At 38.6% G+C, this 9398-nt stretch overlaps 1 long non-coding RNA gene across 2 annotated transcripts in view; it reads right to left on the bottom strand.

The window, feature by feature from the left end:
* LOC103278414 (LINE-1 retrotransposable element ORF2 protein) overlaps positions 1-9398 on the bottom strand; it is a 313002-nt gene that overhangs the window by 214976 nt on the left and 88628 nt on the right. The gene's annotated exons all lie outside the window — the stretch shown is intronic.

The raw sequence follows: 9398 nt of genomic DNA, 5'->3' as shown, positions 1-9398 counted from the left end.
TGAGTCATGGGTGTTCTCTGTTTGAAGTTTGGTCTTGATGAGACATTGATGGGGGTGACAGTGGTCTCAGGAAGTGAATGAATATACTGCAAGTCCCATCATCCAAGGTCCAAGCTCTTTCAAATCTCACCAAGATGTAGAGTGGGCCATGGTGGCTCTATGTGCCAAGTTTGGTCTTGATCAGTCATTGGTGGGGGTCACAGTAGTCCCAGGAAGTGACTGAAGATATTGTAAGTCCCCTCATCCACGGTCCCTCTTCCCCCAAACTGCACCAGGATGTAAAGTGGGCTACCCTGCACCTGCGTGTCAAGTTTGATACAGTTTTGTCATTCACGGGCATCACAGTGGTTTGTGGGAGGTGAATTGGATGAAGGTACTGCAAATCCCATAATCCTTGGTCCACCCTCCGTCAAACTGCTGCAGCATGTGAAGTGTGTCATTTGGGATATGTGTGCCTGGTTTGGTTCAGTTGTGTGATTTGTGGCAGTTGCTGTGGTCTCAAGAAGTGAGGGAAGGTACTGCAAATTCCATCATCCTTGGTCCATCCTGCCCCAATATACATCAGGATGTAAAGGGGTCGACAGGAGTTCTGTGTGACAAGTTTGGTCCATTTCTATCATTGGTGGGCATTGCAGTAGTCTGTGGGAGTTAAAGTGTTTGAAAGTACTGCAAATCCCATCATCTGTGGTCCATCCTCCCCCAAATGGCAGCAGGTCATAAAGTGCATCGTGGGGATGAAGTGTGCCAAGTTTGGTGCAGATCCGTCATTCCTGTTGGTCTCAGTGGCCTGGGATAGTGGCGGCCAATCAAAACGCGAACACATATTCCGCCAGGCCAATCAAAACGCTGATACATACTCCGATTTCACTTTTATTATATATATAGATAAACAGACTCACTGTGTGTCCAATGTCTCTGCTCTCCCTTTTGATCCTAGGAAATCATTTTTTGTAACTAAAGCATTGTTCATATAGTTCTACATCCACCAATCTCTCAAATTCATTTTTAAGATTTCGTTTTTGCTAAGAAATCGGTAATGAGGGAACTACAAAACTATGGAAAGATCCTCTGCGTTTCACTTTTTCACTCCTAGTGATTATTTGCAGCTGCTGTTTTGGAGAGTGAAAGGGGAAAATGCATCTCGATTGCCCAAACATTCAGATTCACATTAAGTTTAATTGTGTCCTGCCTGGCATTGGATGATATGACTGTCACCTGGATCCAGATCACGAACAGTTAAATATATCCAGGTGGAGGGGAATTCAGATGGAATTGGAGTTTGAATATGTAAAGACATGCACGTCCAACAGAAAACAATGCAAGACCATCTTCTGCAGGCACACAAGAATTGCCCATTCACATGCTGCTTTCAACCAATGTGCATTCAGTTTTTTTGCCCAGACATTCAGGCCATGTGCATTCTGCCTCCATAGTAAACTCAGCATGACCTAGTCAGAGCAAAGCTCACTTGTCTGGCAGCTGGAATCTAGTCTCTGAGCACTTTTACAATGTGTGGGAAAAGGTAGTGGGGCTGAAATTCCTATCAGAGGGTTTTTGCAAGATCCACCTCTCATTTCAGTCCAGCTTTAACCAATTTTATTTTAGGGCCCTTCCACACAGCCATATAACCCTGAATATCCAGGAAGATAATTCACAGTATCTGTTTTGAACTGGGTTATCTGAGTCCACACTGTCATATAATCCAGTTCAAAGCAGATAATGTAGGGTTTTATACAGCTGTGTGGAAGGGGCCTTAGTCAAAGGCTATCTATGAAATCCTTTTTTCAGCAGCCTCCACAAGGAATCAAGACTTCATTCTACAAACACAAAAATAACTGATATTAAGATTACTTTAAAGAGTCTATAGGGTTTTTTTTCTGGAAGGTATAATTTAAAAAACCAGAAAATATTCCTAAGAATATTTTGGAACTCTTTTTTGCTTCTCTTTTTGCTGCTTTTTTGTTCTACAGATAGCAATGCTCTTTTAAATTAGGAGGAGAAGCAGCTATGCATGAGAGACTGCACTCAGCAGGCTCTATCAGTCAAAAGTCAAGGATACATGTCCATGATTTATCATGCTTTTCATGGTAATTAGCCAGAGTGCCATTTTGCTTCTACTAGCATCGCTCCCCTCTTTCTTTTTTCTTTCTTTCTTTTTTTTTTACCTTTGGTCTCTTTCCTGCATTACATTTACATATTTTTCAGTCTCTCATCCCATAGTATGTTTTATTTATGAATACAGACCTTCCTGATCGTACCTTTAATGTAAAGGAGACTGTAATTAGTGTGCCTGTCTGCTGGTTAATCCCCTTCCTACATTATATGCAAAGATGTTAAAGTAAGAAGCAGTTTACTGTCAATATTAGGTTTAATTACGCTTAATGACAGTTATTGGATCTCTTTACTAACTGTACCTAGGAGTGCAACTCAAAGATGTGTTTCCTTCTCAACCTCATTCTGCTACCTTAATAGGGCTATGAAAACACTGTGTGTTCTGGACTTTAATATTGGAAACCTCTTTAGGTGCACCAAATAGGTGAGGCATTCTTCTGTAGAGATGCTGTAGAACCAGTACAGTGTCAAACAATGGCATCCTTGTGTGGCAGAGAGGGCTTTTATATTAATACTGTGTGCATTCTTGCCCACAGTGTGACAAAGAAAAATGTGTCCTTCCAGCCCGCATAGAGACTCCCTAAGTCTCTAATGCAAGATAACTGCCACAGTTTGTTTATTAAAGTTTGGTCGATAATGTTTCCTACCTTAGTTTCTTATTTGACTTTTATCCTTTTAAATTGAGGTCTGGAGATTAGCTCACACTATCTATAAAATATAGTGGACATGTTAAAATCAAAACATGTAAAATAATCATGTTCAAGGCAGAATCTTAATCTTTCTTCCGCTTTGCCTCAAATTCCTTCCGTAATTAAATACTAATTTTTGGTATATTGTTGTTGTTGTTGTTGTTGTTGTCATCAAACTGATGTTGATGTATGGTGACTCTATGAATGAGAGACCTTCAAAATACCTGATCATCAACCACCTGCTCAGATCTTACAGTCCTTCATTTTAATTATCTTTTATTTTTCCAAATTAAAAATGTTATAGCAATATAACATAGATTCAGAACTTTCAAAAATCATTTTGCCTGTAGGCAAATAAATAAATAAATAAATAAATAAATAAATCCTTATTAAAGGATTTTTTTGAAGACATAGCCACGTATGGGACTGAGAAAAACATTTCTAGCACAACCTTTTGCCGATTCCAGTCCTCTCCATATTTTTAAATATACCAGACAAAAACAGAGGTCATATGAAATAATTTTAAGCCCTCCACTGAATAACTATATCATGCAGGGATGGAATCTGGGGAGCACCTGGGAAAATTACAAAATAATTGAAAGGGAACAGAGTTGTTTTCGTCTATGTCATCTTACTATCCCAAAGTCTCTCCATTATTTTTAGACTGCAGGTGTTGGCCACAGCACACACACACCGTGGGTGCATTTAGAAGGTGCAATAAGCCACTATTCTGTAGAGTATCAGTTTATGGTGAATGGGCATGTACACTGGGTACATGCTGCTTGATCACTTTGGCTTGGCTCCTCTTCCCAACAAGAACAGCTGAACAAGCCAGAGATTTTCCATCTGTGTTCTGCTTATCATGAAGTCCAAACGGGAACCTCTGGCCTGTTTCTCTCTTGACAAGCCAGAACCATAAACCAGCCACTTTTTTTCCCTTGGCTTATGATTCTGGATAGTCAGGAGAACAAGGTAGTCTGGTTCAGACATTATGCTAAACAAACCACAGACTGGAAGTCTCTGGATTGATTCATTCCCCTGAAAGCACAAGAGGGGAAGCAAAAACATGCAATATGTACAGTTATACAAATGCTTATAGCTGATATGTGTATAATTAATTATATATCTTATGATATAAGTACATGCAATTACATAATATTTTTGGTAAGCAATACATGAAAACATACTAGCTTTCTGTAAGGTACTACCTTTGTAAAGTAATGCAGACATCACTATCCAAAGCTAAACAGAAATTAATGTTGATCTTAATTTAAAAATAACTATGTCTTAAAGTAATGTCCCTTTTTAGCTGTATGGCTTTCTGTTTTGGTTACTATGAAATCACATTTTGTAATACAGTAGACTTTCGGTAAATCAGCACCCATGGGAATTGGTAATGCCAGATAAATGTAGTTTCTGGTTGCTTGAAAATTACTATTAAAGATAGGCCTAATACTACATCCTATAATATACCATTCCATAAACTTTGTATTCACTTATTAGGAGTGAAATAACTGTAATTAAAAGCAAATTAAAGACAAATAAAGACAAACTTAACTTAATGTAACTTTATGGTATTATAAATTAGCTTTTTTATCTAAAGTATTATTTCTTCACAATTTTTGCCAGTTATTTGAGAATTCAAGTTGAAATCTGGTTAACTGAGAGTCTGCTGTAATAAGTCTTACTCTCCGTTTTAGTATTTTTCTGTTTTCTCAGCGAACTTTCTTTGGAAATACTTTGGGGACATGTATATTGAATAAACTACAAATATTAAATACAGGTTCTAAAACACAGTAACCATCAGGGTGATCAAAGATTAATATGAAAAGTCAACATACATTTTTAAACCAGTAATTCTTTACTGCTGAGTTGCCTAGAACTTTTGACTTTTGGATGTAGAATAAATAAAGAAATTTGTGTTTAAAGTTAAAGAAGTATGACACAAGGGTTCAGGCATTTCTTTATGATGAGAAAAAAAATCTACCTGATCCACAAACTCTTCTTCATTTTGCCACAATCAAAACATCTTAAATGTAAAAAATCATTCTTCAGAACACAATTTAAAACAGCTGTCATAATGCTTGTATTAATCACAATTTTACTTTACCAGGTATTCGTAATGACTCATATAGTTACTAGTTCAAATATGTGATTCAATAATGAAACTCAAGCTAATGATTCAAGAGGAAGACTAAAGTGGTTTTGAATATAAATTTTTAGGTAACAGCGAATGACTCGTCACCATAATATCTTCAGAGACATGTACTTGGAGCCCTTTTACACTACGGAGTTATAGTACTATGATTCTAATTGCCATAGCAATGTCTTATGAAATCCTAAGATTTACAATTTATGCAAGGTATTTGGAATCCTCAGCCAAAGAATTTTAGTGCTTCACAAACTAAAAATCCCAGATTTCTGTAGTATGCAGCCAAAGCAACTAAAATGCAACCATATTGCTGTGACTGAAGAGTATGATGTGTTCTCAGAAAGCTCTGTGGATATTAAGGTACCCATCAATTACAGGAGTGAAAAAAACCCTACAGGTGGATCAACGAGATCTACAACACCTTCTTTCTCCAACAAGATCTTTTTCAAAGGCAAGGACAAAAGGTGCATCTACACTCTAGACTTGATGCAGTCTGACACAACTTTAACTGCCATTGTAGTTTTACAAGGTCTTGCCTTCGCTGCCAGAGTGGTGGTGCCTCACCAAACTACAAATCCCAGGATTCCATAGCATTTAAATTTAAAGAGATGTCAAACTACATTAACTCAAGAATGTAGGTACCTCCTGAGTCAGCTGCCTATTGGTATTGGACAGGGAATGAATGGAGAATGTTAAATCTCCCCCCTTCTATTTCTTGTTCTGACTTCATCAAGCAGTCACTAACATGGGAAAATGCGTTCAAACTGTCATGGATTCTTCTCTTTTTGATCTTCCATAAAGTAATTCTAAGCATTTTTATTCAGAAGTAATTTTCAATGAACACGTTGGTACTTACTGTCTAGTATCCTAAATAGTCAGCAAACCTAATGCAAAAAACATTGCCAAACAATAACTATATTCTAGTCAGACTGTAAGAACCCTATGCTCACCAAGGGACAAATAGGAAGCCATGAATAGGCAGAGCATCCCAGGGAAAATAAAAGGCACAGGTGTGGATAGTAGCGCCCCTGCGGTCACCACTGGCCAGGTCTGTTGTGCTGAGTTGGCTACTTTGTGAATGTTTGTCTCTGTGGATCCTGAAGGACAAGCTCTGTGTGAGTTCTGACCAAGGAATCAGCCTAACTCAGGCAGTTTTCCAAATCATCCCTGCCTCTTCTACAGAGTCCAAATCTGAAGATCCATGATGCCTGGCATTTAGAAAGCAGCAGCTGTATACAGCAGAGCCAGCTTCTGGCAGTGGCACTGCTACAGTGGCCATGGCAGCTGTTGTTTCTGTTTTTCTCCAGTCTGCTGCCACCTTGTTCATTTCCTCTACTAAGCACCCTCTTCCTCCATGGGCTTGCAGGGAGACATCACCACATTCCCTTTCCGCCACCTTTTCTGCTCCTTTTCCTCCAGCATTGGTGTGTGCATATGTTCCACTGCCACACCTACACAATGGGTTGGAGTGAAACTTTGTTTCCTGCCACAACCAAAGGCAGGAAACATGGCAGCGTGGGGGAGGGAAACAGAGAAATAACTCTAGATACAAGCAGCTACAGTCTTATCTATGCTAAAAGATGCAATTCCAGCTTGCTTGAGCTTTAGAAAAGGCAATTTGAAGATGATAAATCAGGTCAAATCATGTGATGATATATTGTTTGACTGCACTGGCTACGCTAGCTAGGACTGCTGTGCTATGACTTGCAGCACAACAACATATGAGACAGCCACAAGATCCCCATCTCTGAATTGCACAATAGTGTTTCTAGAATCCAACAACACTGAGAACTATATATTAACTACTTGTGCATAGTTAATACATGTGTAAGACATAGGGAATGTCAAAATGGTGATGAAAAGGCAAAACATAAATACTTTTAAAACTTCTGCATTCCTGTGTGGCAGGGAGCTGGACTAAATGGCCTTTGTGGTCTCTTCTCACTCTATAATTTTATGATTCTAATATTTCTAAGAGATAAAGCCTAACATGCTGCCAGACCTTTGGATGATCTATTTCAAATTTAAAATAGTTCTGGCCAGCCCAAGCACTATTAAGTAGATCTACTGGAGACAGTTCAATGAAATTAAAAGATGCGTCTGAATACCTTATTGTTTAACATGAAGGAATCAGGTAGGTTCCAAAGACAACATCAGCAAAGCTTTTATGAAAAACAGTCATAATTATCTACTTGCCTTATATATCTGTGGCCGCTTTCTAAAATTCCAGAATCTGCTGAATGTGAACAGAGATCACTTACTACAGTGAAGCATGAAATTTGCACCAGGGTTTGAGCACCTGCTTTCCATCTTTGTGAATCCCAGTAATAGGAATCCTTTCAGATTATAACAATGCACGATCACTTTTAAGTGCTAGTGACAATACTTGCTCAAAGTAACTAAAAAGGAATCCAAGCTATTTTACTTTCATGGTGACCACTGAGTTTCAGGGTTGTAGATATTTTTTTGCTGTGGGACTGCTGGCATCCCAATACAGTTTGACAACGAGGAACATCACGGCTGTTTTATAAATAGATAAAACCATTTTGCATTGGGCATGAGAATGTGGGAGCTTTTTTATTTTATTTATTTTTTTTTTTTTCTAAATCAACATTGGCAGAGATTGGCCTCTCTCTGTTAGCTTTACTGGAACATACCCTGAAAAATGTTGTTTATATGCATATGAGTAAATACAAATACATGCACACAATGTTGAACTTTGTGACTGCAGACTGCAAGTGGTTGCCCACATTCCCAGGGCAATGGTCAGTTTTGTAACTTTTTCCTGTTTCCTTGGTGTAATGATTAACTAGCCTACTGGACTATTATTCATGGCAGGTAAAACAGCAATAGTGACACCAGCAACATTGATGGCCCCTGCAAGCAACCCCACCAACTTTGGCTTGTACTTCAAAAATATTTTTATTTACTCTTTGGTTTTAGTCCAAAAAGATCTTTTACCAGCAAGGGTAAAAGACTGATCAGTCTTTCAGGAGACTGATGTACTAAAAACAAACTTTGCAGCAAAGAGTGTTCCCTTCAGACTAGCATATGTGGTGTTTACAGGATGTTTATATACTAATATTACTTTTCGCCTACTATACATAGGAGTGTTGCTGCCTATCTATAATTTCTCAGTGCCACTACCTAGCTAGAATTTCTCTATATTACTGCAAGTGAATTACTTGAATATTAGTGAGGACATACTGATTATACTTCATTGTAATCATTGTAACCGAGAGTGTTTCTCGGTGGTGGCTCCTCAGCTCTGGAACAACCTTCCCTGAGAGATTAAGCAAGCCCCTTCTCTGTCTTCTTTCTGCAAGGATCTGAAAATCTGGCGGTTCCTGCAGATCTTTGAGCAGGGCTAATCCTTGGCCCTCCTGGCTAGGATCCCACTCAGCACTTTACCCACATCCTGGACCCATGCTATACTGTTGCACTAGACCTGCCTAGCATCTTATAGTTGGCCACCCCAACGTTGAACCCTGGTCTTGGCTCGTTGATGAAGTATTCTATCATTGCTTCTTAAGTCTGTGTTAACTGATTGATTCGTATGTCTTGTGTACTTAAGTTCATTACTGTATTATGTCTAGTTGTTGTTTGGTTTTAAGCTGTTGTATAATTTCCTACTATGTTGGAAACTGCCCTGAGTTCCTTGAGGAGATAGGGAGGTAAATAAATTGTTGTTGTTGTTGTTGTTGTTCTTAAAACAGTATGGCGAGAGGGCAGGTATGCTCATAACGTACATACTGATGTGAGCTGAATGTAATTTGATTTAAGTATATTTGTAGTTATAATGATCTTTCAGAAAGTTGCAGATCTCATTGGGAGAGCAGATCCATTTACCTCTGTTTAACTACAAAGTCTTCACGCATAGACGTGAGGGCTCATTCAAATACAAATGTGATTTGTTAAAAAAAAACCCAGGAAATAATAGCACTGTGGTGGGGGGGGGGGAGGAAAGAGAAAGGATGGAGTCTACAAGATCAAGATTTGTTCATATAGCACCAATCACACTGGAGAATCAGAATTAGAACAAGATGTAGACTTCTTAATGTACTTGGAATAAATAATACATCGTTACCTGGGGACTTGTTTTTTTCTGGATATACTATTTTTGGCCTTTTGATCCCTCATGTGTCTCACTGCCTTTAAATTGCCCCATTTTTCTAAGAGCAAACACCTGTGTTTTCCTCAACATCACAATTCTTAATTTGGATTCCTTTCCAACATTGAAACAAGAAAAAAGCAGTCAGACAGAGAGAGATGGATGAAGTGCACTGAGGGCCCCAAAAAGCTTATGTCAAAGAAAACTTGTAAAGTCTGTAAGATGACAGAAGGGTTTTTTTGTGACTTTGCTGCAGCTACTTAATATGACATACCAGGCACAGACAGACGTACTAGGTAACGTTGCTGTTTCTTCTGACCTGTCACTCAGATTG

The sequence above is a fragment of the Anolis carolinensis genome, chromosome 3 (genome assembly GCF_035594765.1).
Source record: "Anolis carolinensis isolate JA03-04 chromosome 3, rAnoCar3.1.pri, whole genome shotgun sequence".
NCBI classification, from domain to species: Eukaryota; Metazoa; Chordata; class Lepidosauria; order Squamata; family Dactyloidae; genus Anolis; species Anolis carolinensis.
The sequence above is the reverse complement of the archived record's forward strand: the minus strand, read 5'-3'. Positions and strand labels throughout refer to the sequence as shown.